This window comes from Marmota marmota, unplaced genomic scaffold, assembly GCF_001458135.2.
Source record: "Marmota marmota marmota unplaced genomic scaffold, marMar, whole genome shotgun sequence".
In the NCBI taxonomy this organism is placed as follows: domain Eukaryota; kingdom Metazoa; phylum Chordata; class Mammalia; order Rodentia; family Sciuridae; genus Marmota; species Marmota marmota.
In genome coordinates, this window is record NW_025999982.1 from 143998 (window position 1) to 159972 (window position 15975).

Below are 15975 nucleotides of genomic sequence, written 5' to 3' on the forward strand. Positions count from 1 at the left end.
TATATATATATATATATATATATATATATATATATATATAAAATGTATACACAACAACAACTATATATAGTTGTTTATATTTATATATACATATATATGTATGTATATACATAAACAACATATATAAATATATAATTATATATATAAACAAATATAAATATAGATATAGATATAGTTGTTCTTGTTTTTGACTGGTGTGGTGGTGCTGTTACAGGGGACACTGACCTTCCCCCAAGCTGAGGCAGTCCACAGATGAACCCCATCTCCCTTCAAAGCACATTCTTACAATCATGTCATAAAGATTTTAGACAGTTGCTCAGAATAACAGGCATGAGTTTATTAGAAGGGATAGGAAAGGAGGAAAGGGAGAGAATGGGTCTTCTCTGAAATAAGAGGGTCTATAACACCTTTCCTGCCCTCCAATTTTATTAGGTGACCCAGGGAAGTTTCTAGAATGTCCAGTCCAGGTCCACCTTTTGACTTTTGACTAACATCCTAGAAACTGCAAGGTCTGTCTTAAAGACATGATGTGGTATTCACAGAGTTGGAGACTTTAAGGAAATTGAGCCCCCCTGTTTTTGCCTCAGTTTTCTGCCTCCTTAATCAGATTATTACCCTTTGAATACCCCTCCACAAACTTTCTTTGTGAAGGTATTGATATTTGGGTTGCCAGGGTGATTGGGTGATTATGGTAAATTTCCATGAAATTTTTGGGGGATCCAGGCCACCTGATAGGGTGCAACATTGTGGGGAGCCACTCTGAATGAACATGCCTTCCAGTCCTGAAGCAGGGAGCTCTGACTATTCACTACATTTCATAGTGACTTGGGGGTTGTTCCAGTTCAGATAGCAAGGCCTGACTTCAGGTGTAGACATATCTGCTGGGATTGAATTACACTCACCTGCTCCCTTGTAATCTTACCCCTTCTGCCCTTTTATGAATAGAACTTTCTAAGAATAGTGTCCCCACCAAATAAAAGCTCACTTCTGAATAGGCTTCCCTCTCTCTCATCAGCCTCTCCCGACTTTCTCTTGCTCTCCCTTTTGGGGAGCTTGAGGCTGAGAGCTGGGAAAAGCCATCCTGAAGCTTGTGTAAAGGTAATTTGTGTCTGTGTTTTATTTTGCATCACCCCAAATTCACACAAGCAACCTTAGTTCAGCCATCCTCGCTGAACAGGGGCAGCACAACATGATCTTAAACAATAACTTTTCTTAAGGGGATGTTATTATGGCTGGGGAAGGTTTTAACATACCAAGCCCCCATTTTCCATGTGCTTCTCTGTCAGATAAGGCACCTGTGGTTTTCAGTTGCCCTTCATTTTCCTGTCTTTTTTTTTTTTTTTAAATACTGGGGATTGAACTCAGGGGCACTCAACCACTGAGCCACATCCCTAGCCCTATTTATTTAAAGACAAGGTCTCACTGAGTTGCTTAGCACCTCACTTTTGCTGAGGCTGGCTTTGAACTTACAGTCCTCCTGCCTCAGCTTCCTGAGCTGCTGGGATTACAGGCGTGTACCTCTATGCTTTGTTCCTTGTCTTTTCCTTTTCCTTTTTTTTTTTTTTTTTTTACTGGGTGTAAGAAAAGAAGCAAATGAAGTAAATAAAGAGAGAAGAGAGGCAGTAACAGGTTTATTCATGACAAACCTGCAGAGCTGGGCTCAGTGGAGACTGAGACCCATCTTCCACTTACAGCAGGGGTAGATATAGGGGCATGAGGGAGTGGGGGAATTGTTTTGCAGTTAAGCCATTGAAAAGGGGTTGTCAGGGAAAGTTTCTCATGGTCCTCACCTCTATTATTTTAGGTTCCATGTCAAACCAGGTGTTTTTAGGATTACAGTCCCAGAAAACAATTTCCTTTTTTTGTAAGATGATGGAGTATATCCTGGGTTTTAGGGTCAGGCTGAGTCCCAGTGACTGTGAGAGGACTCATTCTAAGATAGAGACTATATTTCAAAATGGTGTTGCCTGTGTCAAGTTTTACCTAACATTCCTGCCTTTTCCTTTTTTTAAATTTTTATTTATTTTTTTAGTCATACATGACAGTAGAATGCATTTTGACATATAATACATACATAGAATGTACATACATCAATCATATTGTCTATTCTATTCTGCTGCCCTTCCTATCCTCCCTACTCCTTTTTTCTTTTTATTCCATAAGAAAGGGGTGAAGGGAGAAGGAGTGGCAATGTCTTTTGAATTACTTCCTGCTGAGAGAGAGCTTCCATTGAGAATTCATATAAACATTGGTATTGAACAACTCTAATGGAGCTAGCAGGAGGATGTTCTGGACCCTCTGATCAATACTGGTGTTGATGGTTCTATAAAAGGGAGGTGAATAGCTGAAACAGGAAGGGCCCAACTGTAAGCAAAAATGACCGAAAACGGGAGCAGACCTTGGATCAGCAAGCTGTCTTTATTAAGCATCCATGAAATGACACATGACAAATTTTTAGGGGAGAAAATGGTAACTGGTAACAAGAGGGGTCTGCTTTTTATAGTTTTTAATGAGAGTTAATCACAGCAGAATGTTTAGTGGGACTTAATCATCAGAGACTTGGGACATGCCGGCTGGGCATGTCAGGAAACTAGTTTTGCAGATTAAAAATCTAACTCAGGAAAACAGTTGTAATAGCTTGAAACTCATTGTTACTGGGATAAAAATCCAGAGCCCAGAGCCCTTTTGTTTGCCTTCCCCTCTCAGACTCAGTGTTACTGGGAAAGGATGAAAGCCCAGAGCCCAGGGCCCAGTGTTTGCCTTCCCCTACTCTCCTCCTGGATTATACTGTCCTCCTTTTCTCCCTGGGGGCTGTCATTTTCCTTTTCTTGGGAGATGTTATTTTCCACATCTTTCGCAAACAGCAAGGCCAAGAATTATACAGAGAATTGGAAAGAGAAAAAGGGCCTAGGCAATTCCTGTCTAGTTAGTGGATAAACAGTTATAAGAATTATATTTACAAAGAAGATTCACTGATTATAGTTGAGGCAGCCAGAGGAGTGATAGGAGACAGCTCCCTTTAGCCGAAGGTAGGGTCTTGTAGGAAAATTTTAATGGGAGTGTGGTGGGTGGCCATATGGGCTTGGAGGTATCCCACATTGAGGTTGACATTTCAAGGAGGAGCAATGGCAGGGATGTTAGAGGGGAAGGAAAGGCATCTGGTTGGCATAAGAGGATAAAGGAAGCAGAAGAGTATAGTGAGCTATGGTGGGAATGAAAATGAATGAAGGCGTTGAATATAGTTAGGATGTCACTGCCAAGGATATGGGTTGGGCAGCCAAGCCAGAGTGGGGCCTTCTACTCAGGCAGCCAAAAAAAAAAAAAAAAAAAAAAGCTTTAACCTAGGGTTTTAATATGGGGTAGTGGGATCCCATTCTCTAAGGTTCCCATTTCTATCTACCTATAGATAATCTATTTCATGCCTCAATCCCTCCTCTGAAGATGTCCTTGACTGCTGTCAGGAAAAGGGACAATGACTGCTCTGGTTTCTTCAAGCTAATAGTGGGTGTCAGCTGTGGCAGTCAGGGAAACCCTTCAGAGGGTCTATCTAGGGGTCCTCAGTAGAATTTGGGAGGCAGCTCCATGCGGGGGCGGGGGGGGGGGGGGGTTCTGGTTCCATGACCATCTGGAGCTTAATGGTGCTGTAGGCATCTTATGAATCAGGGCAGTCCAGAGGTCCATGATGGCTGTTAGCAGGTGACTAGACAAGTTGTAAAAAGGGCAGGGATCATGCTAGGACAACAACAAACAATAGAGCAAAGCACTGTTTTCTGCAAACAGCACAAAAGTGATCAGTGTTACCAGCCAGCCTCTGAAGACCACAAAAATAGTAACTTATTAGAGTATAGGGTATAGTCTGACATGTCATTTATTTGTGAGTGGAGGCCATACAAATTTTTGGAAACAGTAGTAGAATTGCTTGAAACTAACATTTAATTTTTATAATGGCATAGGTGGCCCCTTGAGCTGTGGAATGCCGTATGATTTCTGTAAAGTAGCTTTTTACTGGTATTACCTCTGTATTTGTTGAAAGAATTCGCTAATTCTCTCTTGGTAAAGTCAGTTAGGCCTTTATGTATCACATTATATATCTCCTAAACTTTACATTTTAAAAGACTTGTATTCTTACAAACAACAATAAGTGTTGGCGAGGATGTGGGGAAAAAGGTTTTCTTTACCTACTTTCTAATGTCATGGTTCCTGTTTGCCCAATGATCATTTGTCTGTTAACCACTGTATGTAACCAACCCCTACTGGCAACATAATTACAGCACAATAATGATTTTCATGGGGGGAGGGGCATGCCAAATTGGGCATCACTTTGTCTTAGCAATTAATGGGATATTGATTTCTAAAATAAGTTAATATTAAGCAAGGTGCCGGTTGTACAATCTCTAATTTGATCGATGTCTTTTCAGGACTTTGAGCTTTACTTGGCTCACTTAGTCTTCCTTTTGTAGTGCATGGTTGGGAGGAGAAAGTGCATGCATCTCTCCTTCACTCCTCTTTTCTCTTGCCCTCCCTTTGCACATAAGGGATTTGGTTTGCTTCCATCCTCTTTTATGCAGTGCCTGGTTTATTTAACCAATTAATATCCCCTTTGTTGACGAGCTGTTGAGAGCTGCAGTAGTTTGCTTTTAGTATTGTGGTTGCAGTTGAGTAGACAGATCTCTTCACAGTGTCTGCAGGACATGTGCAGAGTGCAACTGCAAAACAAGAGCAAAAGGCACTCCTCCCACTCCCTCACAGTAACCACACTGAGCACCCCCCAGGGACATTCCATCACCGCAATAGCTCACATTGTTGTTCCTGTCTTTTTCTTTGCACACCAGCTCTACTTGTTTTAGTATAACTGTAAAAGGCTGCCATTATGGACATTAGGTCTCCCAACATAACCATCTGGAGGGTGTCCAATTTGTTCTTCATAGGACCAATTTTTATTTGCAGCTTGAGTTTTTATATGAAGTTGCATTATTGTGGACTTGGCTGTCTTGTGATGAATTTTTTTCATCTGTACTCTGTGCCATACTATTGTTAAAATGAACTGTTGCTATTGTAAGATGGATTTTAATTGACCTATTAAGGGTTTCTTTTGAATGGCACTACTTTAGGGACATTCTAGTATTTGCTTCTGTTGTTTGGGCCTTGTGGATAATGTACAGATTTAAAACAAATCTTGTTGCTGATTTGTCCATTTCTTTCCCTGAACTTTGTTACATCTGGGATATAGTCTAACTCATCTGATTTAATATGCATTTTTAAAAATGCCATAACTATTAAACACCTTGTTTACAGACAGATGAAATAAATTTATTCCAACCAAAAAAAAAAAGAATTGTAATGCTTTCTACTGTCATATATAAATAAATAAAATTAAATTTAAAAATACTTGTATTCTTGTAGGACATGAATACATCTAATATACAAAGAAGCTAGTAATAATTAGCATTACAATTATACTAATGTCCTCATTTTAACTAAGTTTAACTTTTAGAGAAAAAATTAGAATGTTACCCTACACTAGTAGGGTAACAATAATCACAGGTCTGCATGGGTTAGAAGTACTAGAAAAAAATCAAAGTATCCTTAAATTTCTTCTATACTTAGGAAACTGTATTAATGATCAGAAATAGACTTAGTCAAAGCAAGCAGATATAATCCAGGCTTTTAAATGGCAGTGTGGCCCTTTTATGTCAGATATAATGTATAAAAGAGAGCAATTATTGGTTACTTGGCTATAAACCTACATAAACTTTCATTTTACAGAACACTTAAACAAGGCTTACACAAACATAGTTCTAATAAACAGGTGTATACATATATCTTGGCATATATATCTATGATGAAACTGTATTGTAATAGCCTAAAATAACAGTGGCTTATTTAACCCAATAATCATTTAAAAGACTTTTAAAAATGTATAAATCCTAATTTATTTAAATTAATTTCCCTAAGTAATAAAACTTAACAAACGTAAGAAATTAACTTGATAAGAGCACATCTCTGTGTTACTTTACTTCATATCAGTCTTTACTTTGATTGTGCTAATTGTAGCCAACTTAATCACACACATGAATTTTTTGAGTTTTACCTTCCACAAACTTTTGCAATTTACTTAGATATTTTACAACTTGTTTACATCTTAGTTTTGTTCTCTTTCATCTTGGACTTTAGCAAAAGAACATTACTTTACCATATAAAATACTTTCTCATCCAGAACATTTCCTTTCCTTCTAATTTTCTATAATAAAATATCATGGCCATAATTACTTCAGTAAAGAAGCATATGACACATCAGATCAGAGTGCAAGGAACTTACTGAAAGAGGAGAATCCCATTGTACAAGAAAAGAAGAAACAGCCTTTCATGTACAAGAGCAGCTTGGATTTAAAAGTGACAGCCCACTCCGATCTCCAACCAGTTTGGGCATTTGCTCCTGTAGCTTACATTTTAGATGGATATTAGGCAGACAGTTAAGGAACAAGGAAAGCTGTTATTATGAGCATGAGAGGCAAAAAGCTCTGGGTGATGTCCCCAATTGAATAGGCAAAAAATTTGATTCCCTGGACTAGAAGAGATAAGTGGTAGTTTACTATAATTAAGTAAAATAGAACTTTTGGTCTTTTTCCTGCAGAATGAGGAGGAGTACAGAAGAAAAGGTATCTTGTTAAGGTCTAAAGAAGACAGTCTAATTTTGAAGGTAGGAAAGCTTTTTCTTGGTAATCTCCCACAAGGGGTCCCTATTTAAGAGATGGACACCAGGGACAGACTTGGTGTTGGGTCCCAGAAAGTGTTTGAAAGCCTATAGGTCCCTAGAGATTCTATTTAGGCACTTGGAGATAGAAGGTGAAAGAATTGAGGATAAGTAGGAGACATAGAGTAGTTGGAAGTAGCCTGAGCATCAGGGCTTACATGTAGAAGAGGCATTTCTGCAAAGGAAAAAGACTGTTTGGCTCACACTCGGGATTAATGGATCGCCTTTCTCCCAAAGACCTCAGATCAGTCTGACTTCTGTCTTTCTGTTTCTGACTAACTTGGTCCAATGTTCATCTCAGGATCCAAGATTTGTCAGGTGAGGGTGCCCTTCACCATTGGGCCAGGTCAGTCAGAAACAGAAAGACAGATGATGGTTGATATTTGATACCCGTGAGTGCTGTCAGGGTCAGACTCGGGACATTAGACCTTCATGCAGTACAGGGGAGTCTTTTACCTTCAGTTGTCTCAAGCTTTCCTCTGTCCCATACGCCAGTTCTCTTCCACAGAAAGGAAACTGAAGCAAGTCAGAACTGACATTCCCAATGCCTAAGCAAAAGGGGATTGTTCCACCTCAGTAAGCCAATCACCTGAGTCTTAAGATCAGCAGCTGTGCTAGTCACTTTTAACTGGCTTGTCCATGAAGAAAGAGCACAGAGAAGAGAAATAAGAACTCCCTTTTCGGTGTTACTGTTAGAAATAACTAGATGTCACAAGAAATCAAACATGTGCAGGAAAGTGAGTAGGCAAGGTAAACCTTTACTTCTAGCAGAAAGGCATACTACCAGAACCTGACTAGTTAGCATGCCTGAAGGGCAGACCGCCTGCTTATATCTCTAACCTAAGGTAGTACTGCCCTTCACTCTGATTAGAGGAATTTGGGGTTACAATCTGTGCAATTGGCTAATTTTAATATTAGGGTGGGCAAAAAGGGAAGGCTACAGTTGGATCCAATTCAGGCTGAATATTCTGAAAATGGAACTCCAGACCTTCTATTTCTCACATTACTTACCCTTCCAAAAATCCCAGGTGGGCCCCCATAAATGTAACACAGAGGGTGGATGGGTAGGTTTTCTGTCTTGTACATTTTTTTAAGAGAGAGAGAGAATTTTTTAATAATTATTTTTAGTTTTTCAGTGGACACAACATCTTTTATTTTTATTTTATTTTTATGTAGTACTGAGGATCAAACCCGGGTCCTGCCAGTGCTAGGGGAGTGCTCTACCACTGAGCCACAATCCCAGCCTTTGTCTTGTAAATTTGAAGAATGAAATCCATGGACAAAAAGGATGAGAGAGAGAGCAAAGTAACTGGATTTATTAGAGTAATAGAAAGTAGAGCTCCCAAAGAGGAAGGGGTCCCAAGAAATAAATGCCTTGAGGGTTGTTGTTGTTGTTGTTGTTGTTTTAATTAAAGAATGTGAAAAGTTGAGTAGTTTTGGCAGAGAGAAGGTTTGGAGTGGAGGTACCAGGCCTGGACATATGGAACCTTGGACCATTTGCCATTGCAGTGGAGAAAGTTTTCAAGATCTCAAGAGAATTTGGAAGTCAAATCCATTATCAGGCCAGTGACTTGTATTGGGGCCAGGCAGTAAGTCTGACAGTGTCTTGGAGACCCAGAATCTGGGTATGTTCGTGAAGGCACCCCAGTGGGGTGTGTCATGGAGGTTTTGACGGGGTCTGGCCCATGCTGGACAAATGGATTGAGGAGGGCCCCCCTAAAAACTCCAGCAAAGAGAAAAGACAAAAACAAGGAGTGTCCCCACAAGAAATTGATTTCTCTAAGGTTGTTCCAAGAACAATCAATAGAAAAATAGGCAATTGATGGTGTCCCCCCATAAAACAAGTCATTGCCACCCAGTGGTAGTGAGGTTTCTCTCACCCAGGGCTGGGATTTGTCAGTGGAACAGTACCCATGGAGAAAGAAGTTGAGGCAGGGATTCCAAAAATCCAGGTGAGTCTATGGGGGTCACTCACCTGGTGATGGCCAGTGGTGGATGAGAAGTCCAGCAATGTGAGTGGTCCTTACTGGAGACATCAGAGGACAAGGTAGTAGAATAAGAGAGGGAAAGAAAGAGACTGGATTGAGGTCAAGGGAAGGCCTGGAAGAGCTGCCTGTGGGGGGACCTCAAATGCCAGTCCTGGGTTTCAGCACTAAAATGTAAGGAAAGAAGTGAATGAAGGAAATAAAAAGAGAGGAGAGGAGAGGAGGCTCAACAGTAACGGGTTTATTCATGACAAACCTGCAAAGGGGACCCAGTGGAGACTGAGACCTATCTTCTGCTTACAGCCTGGGGTAGGTACAGGGGGATGAGAGGGTAGGGGTATTTTTTAGTTATACCATTGCTAAGGGGTTGACAGGGAAGGATCCTTGTGGTCCTCATCTCTATTCTTTAAGGTGGTCACTGTTCCATGTCAAACCAGGTATTTTCAGGATTCCAGTCCCAGATAGCAATGTTCTTTCTTTGTATGATGGAGTATTGTCTGGTGCTTATTGTCTGGGTTTAAGGTCTGACTGAGTCACAGTGACTGTGAGGTAACTCCATGGAGGCCATGTTTCAAAATGGTTTTGCCTGTGTCGAGTTCTTCCCAACACTGGGGATTGAACTCAGGGATGCTTTACCACTAAAATACATCCCCAGTGTGGTGAGCCGCTTCTGCCATTTCTGCAGACTATGGTCGCCATTACAAGATGGTGCTGGCTCCGCTGTGGTCTGTGACAAACAACTCCTTATTTGGGAGAGTTGGCACATGATTTTTCACCACCCTATGAGAAAGCTCCACGTGGCAGCTTTGCATTGGGGCTTGAGATGCTTTATTAAGGCTGGGAGGGGCATCCGAGGGGTAGAAGAAGAAATATCAAGGGCCTGAATAAACTGCTGAAAGAAGATTCCTGAGTTGCGTCTTCCTTGCGGGCAAGGGGTCATGACACCCCAGCTTTTTTTTTTTCAGACAGGGTCTCACTAGGTTGCTTAGGGCCTCATAAAATTGCTTAAGCTGGCCTCTAACTTGCAATCCTCCTACCTCAACCCCCCATCACCAGGATTACAATGTGCACCACTGTGTCCAGCCTTTATCGTCTTTCCCCTGCTCACCCATTCATGTCTCACTAGCTACCTAGCAGTACATGCCTGTAATCCCAGCTACTCTGGAGGCTAAGGCAGAGAATTCACAAGTTCAAGACCAGCCTGATCAACTTAACAGGACTCTGTCTCAATTTTTAAAAAATTAAGAAAGGGCTGGAGAGCTAGCTCAGTGATAGCATTTACCTAGCATGTGCACCATCCTGGGTTCAGTTCCCAGTAGGGGTGGAGGGTATTTTGGTCCCTTCATTTGTAAGTATGTCCAAATAGCATTGCTCTTAAGACTCACAAAACTCCTAAATATTACTTTCCCAGATAAAACATCAGACTAAGTGTTGTTGTGTTTTTTAAATTATCTTTATTCCATAGTCCTGAATTTGTCTGTGTAACCCTAGTCCTAAACATAGCTTCAATACAGCAGGTCCCCATTTTCCATGAGGAATATATTTCAATATCCCTCCTTGGTGCCTGGAATATGGCATAGTACTGAATCCTATCTATGTTATGTGTTTTCTTATGTACTTAAACACCTGTAATAAAGTCTAATAAATCAGGCACCATCACTGATTAACAATAATAATAATAAAATAGAATAACATACTATAATAAAGGCTATGTGGTTGTTATCTCTTTCCCTCTCTCAAAATATCTCCTTGTACTGTACTCATCCTTCTTCTTATGATGATACAATGCCTATATGAGATGAAGTGATTTAAATGATGTAGGCAGAGTATGTAGTACTAGGCAACTATGCACTGCCACTCTATTACAGTTAATCCAATAAACAAATTGGCTACTAAATAACCTGTACAACATGGATATACACTGCACAGAGGGATGATTTACATCCCAGACGGAGGGACCAAGTTGGCAATGAGTTTCATCACACTACTGAGAAAGGTACCCAACCAAAAACTTATGAATTGTTTCTTTTCCATTTCTGGACCTCCTTAACTGAGGGTAACTGAAACTTCAAAAAGGAAAACCACAGATAAGAGGGGATTGATGAAAAGAGAAGCATACAAAAGTACAATTTGTTACTATATATTTCAACCACAGAAACCTCAAGTTGCAAGTGTTCAAGCATTGCCTCTTTTATGGATTATTCACAATTAAATGGCATGCAGATTAATTTGGAAAGCTTGATAATGTTATTTTTTAACCTGAATTAACATAAGGAAGCAATTCATTAACAGGCATCTCATAGAATGTATTTCATAGCAAATGTAAAGGGTACTCTGCTAGGCTCTGTATATATGTCTATTTAAAATCATAAGAAAACATGCTTAAGGGATGGGGTTGTGTCTCAGTGGTAGGGTGCTTGCCTAGCATACATGAGGTACTGGTTCAATCCCTGGCACCACATAAAAATAAACAAATAAAATAAAGGTATTATGTCCATCTACAACTAAAAAATATATAAATAACACACACACACACACACACACACAATGCTTAAGTCAGAGAATTCCACTGCTTTAGAATCCTTTACCTCTGCTTTATTTTCTCACCTCTAGCTTCCCCAGCACTTCTTTCTCATCCCTCAGACACCAATCTCCCCTTGGAACTTACCACCCCTCACTGAATTTTGGTACCAGGATTGTCCCCTTATATGGCACCATAACTATTCTCACCATGATCAACTATCCTGCTAATAAGTCAGGTTCTCATTTCTTCATTTAAAATGTTCCAGAGATTCCATCTAATAGGTCCAAAGAAATCTCTAGAACATAAGACCTATGATTACAGAGGCTTTTAGGGCTGTTTTAGTCAACATTGGATTCACAGCATTTACAATCATACTTGGTACACAGTAGGCACTACATTCATTTTTGTTGAACAAATGAAATGTAATTGTATTTAAATGAAATTGCATCACACAGAAGTCATTAAAAAACAAAAAAATATTTTATTTCATGCATTTCATGTACACAATTTATAAATTCATTCCAATGGAGAAAACACTTATCTGTTGCACAGTTGAGCCTGACAGTTTTTGATTACTACATAAGAAGTTACCACAAACTTGATAGCCCAAAACATTACCCTGTTTATTTGCTTACATTTCCTTAGTCAGAAATCTAAGCATGGTATGCATGGATTCTCTCTTCAGGATTTCATAAAGCTGTGGTCTCATCTCAAGTATCCTCCAAACTCACACAATGCTGTGGGCAGAATCCCATTTCCTGCACGTTTAGGGCCGAGGTCCCTCTCTCCTTGCTGGCTGTCAGGGAGAGAGGGGGAGGACTACAGGCAACTTGGTGACCACTTAGCCACATCCCCAGCCCGATTTTGTATTTTATTTAGAGACAGGGTTCACTGAGTTGCTTAGCACCTTGCTTTTCCTGAGGCTGGCTTTGAACTCACAATCCTCCTGCCTCAGCCTCCAGAGCTGCTGGGATTACAGGCATGCCCCACCGCACCTGACTTGCCCCTCCATTTTCAAAGCCCACATTTAAGAAGATCTCTCACACTGAATCCTTCTCACACAATGGATCTCTTCTCTCAGGAAGAGCTTGGTCCTTCTAAAGGATCACCTAGTTAGGACAGTCCCCATGTTAAGGTTAACTGATTTGAGACTGTAATTTCATCTGCAAAAATCCCTTCACAGTAGCAAATACCTTAGCATTTGATTGATTGAAGAAAGATGGCTAATTGGAGTGGTGTTAGAGTCCATCACAAAATCAGACTAACATAGCCAGATTCTTACTTTTTTGTGTAATTGAGTCACAGCTGGATCATGAAAGTCAAATAAATAGATGTTTGAGAATAATAATAAATTACATCTCACTTAGCTGTGAAAAATCTTAAATCCAACTGGCATGTTAAATATCATTTAACTGACACGTTTTATTTAGGGCAAATAAAAAAGTACAATGATTTAATCTTTCCTTAAAATCTATATTACTTATCTACTGCTATATAACAAACTACCCAAAACTTGGCAGCTGGAAACATGGAACATTATCTCCCTCAGGGTGTGATGGTCAGGAATCCAGGAGAGGTTCCTTGAGTGCTTCTGGCTCAGGGTCTCTCACAAGGTCGCAGTCATCAGCCAAGGCTGCATCCTTTGAGGACCTGACTGGCACTGGGGGCTCCCAAGGAGCATGGCTCCTTCATATGGCTGTTGGAGAGGGCTCAGGTACTTGCTAGCTGGTCCCAAGAGGCCTCCATTCCTAGTCACCTGGACCTTTCCACAGGCTGCTCATGACTCAACAGCTGGCATCCCCAGAGCTAGGGATCCAAGAGACAGAAAGAACCAAAATGAAAACTGCAATGTATTTTAATCTTACACCCAGAGTCATAACCCATTACATCAACCTTATTCCATCACACAGAGGCGAGTTGGCAAGTTCAGGCCATACTCCATTATAGAGATGGGAATAAGCTGCCTCTCTGCAAGGGAGGATGAAGTGTTTGCATATGTTAAAACCAAAATTAAAGCCAGATATTGTGACACATGCATGTTATCCCACTACTGGGGGGACTGAAACAGGAGGATCACAGGTTCAAGGCCAGCCTGGGCAACTTAGCAAGACCTTGCCTCAAAATAAAATTTTTAAAAGGCTGAGGGTATTACTCAGTGGTAGAGTGGTAGCATGCAGGAGGCCCTGGGTTCAATCCTTAGTGACACACACACAAAAAAGCCACAAAATATTGTTTCAAGACTCTATAAATCAAATGCTCTCGTCTAATTTTTTGTTAATAGTAATATTTCTTTTGGGAAAGCCATAATTAAAAGTTTGAGACAGAAAGGTGATACAACACTGTCTCTGAGTCTTGCAAACATCTTTAATAAAAATACTCTATTAGTTTAAATAAAACTGAGAACATAAACTAGATCAAAGTTTCAAGACTTATGTCATAATTATGCTTTTATAATTATTATTATTTTCCTATGATGTTTCATATTTACTTTATGTATGCCAAAAATACAACAAAAAAGAAAAGAAATCCCTGGAAACAAAAAGAATATATAGTAAGGTTGCAGGATACAAGGTTAATATATAAAATTCAATCACTTTCCTATATACCAGTAAGGAATGAGTGGAAATTGAGAAGCAAAACATGATACCATTTACATTAGCACTCCCTAAAAGTTAGAGCTTGTTCTTCTGCCCCTTGGTGTACGTGTGTTCTTTCTTGGGGATCAAACCTAAAGGCCTCATATGTTAGGCAACTGCTTACCAATGAGCTACACTTCAACTCAATACTTAGGTACAATCTCATCTTAGGTTATAAATCTAAGTATGTATAAAAGCAAAACTACAAAACTCTGATGAAAGTCATCAACTAAAAAATACAGTATATTCCATGTTCATGAATAAAACAAATATTGTCATCGTAATTTTTCCCAACTGATCAATTCCAATCAAAATCTCAGCGAGTTATTTTGTGGAAATTGACAAACTGGTTTAAAGTTTATATGGAGAGGAAGAAAATCTAGCTAATACAATGTAGAATAAAAACAAAGTCAAAGGACAGTCACTACCTGACTTTAATAATCATGACTATGTAGTAATTAGTACCACATTGGTAGCCTTTATTAAAAACAGTATGGCGTTTCCCCACACACACAAAAAAATTAAAAATAGAATGACTGTATGATTCAACAATCCTACTAGTGAATATATATCCAAAGGTACGAAATCAGTGTCAAAGACATCTGTTACCATGTTGACTGCAGCATTATTTACAATAGCCAACATATAGACTAAATCAACTTGTGTTTATCAGCAGATGAAGAAAGAAAATGGGGTTTATATACACAATGAAATACTATTAAGCCTTGGGAAAAAAAAAAAAGGAAATCCTATCGTTTGTGATAAGGATGAACCTGGAAGACATTAAGTGAAATAAGCTCAGCATAGATGATTTGACTTATAGAGAACTAAAAAAAAAAAAAAAAAAAAAAAAATCAAATTTATGTAGAGAGCAAACTGGTGGTTACTATAGGTTAAGCGGTGGGACAATTGTGGTGATGCTAGTCAAAGACCAAAATTACAGTTACATAGGAAGAAATGAGTTCAAGAGATATTTTTTATCTCATGGTGACTAAACAATATACTGATATAGTTGAAAACTGCTGACAGTGTTCTTGTTACAAAATAAAATGGTATATATGTGTGATATATGCTAAGTAACTTGAGTTAGCCATTTTCAATGGATACACTTACCAAAATATCATGTACATCATAAATACAAAACTTTTGCCAACTGAAACGATTTTTAAAATACACTGCGGTAACACCAAAAGAATAAATGAATGTGTGGAACAGAATGGAGAGACCATAAACAGACCCACCTAGATACAAAGGAGCAAAGACAGTTCAGTGGAGAAAACAGTCTTTTCAACAAAGGGTGCTGGACCGGACATCACATGCAAGAAAAGTGAAATGAGAAAGGCTCTCTTGAAAGGTTGCTATGAACATCAACTGTTGACAGGAATAAAAATGTGCCCAGCTAGTTGTTTGACACTTATTTTCACATAAATACAATGAGTGCACCTCTATATCTCTAAGTCCCCATCTGCATATGTTTCACAAGACATAAATTCATGTCAGTCACTCCATCACTCTGGTCCTGTCAATCCTCAGTAGGGTGCGATATTGAAGGGGTCTTCAGAGACCAGAATTTTCATGATTATGACTCCAAAACATTCAGGAATGACAAAAGGTAAATATATACACTAACATAAAAGTAGGCAATCTGGTTTATACATATTTATCTTCACTCCATTTCTATGATTCACAGTTCATTCAACAGATTTCAACCAACCCAAATCCCAGAACTTTCTTTAGTTCACATAGATGAACAAAGCCAAAATTCAGACTATTTTGTCCGTGGCTTAGGAATATCTACTATAAATTATTGTAGGTTAGTCCACTTTTGAGTGCATAACCTAAAGCAGATGGTTGAAATGTCTGCTTTTCAGGAAGGGTTATTTAATGTATCATTTAGATTACCCTGCAGAAATGTCATGGTTTGTTTTTTGTTTTCCTAAATAGCTGCTGAGCTTGCTTTTAACTGACAAACATGGTTAGGTTAACTTCAATGTTGGCGAGTTTCACATGTACTAGTTTCACATATCTGTAATGACAGTACTTTGAACCTATTTTCCAGTAATTAAGACTTTAAGC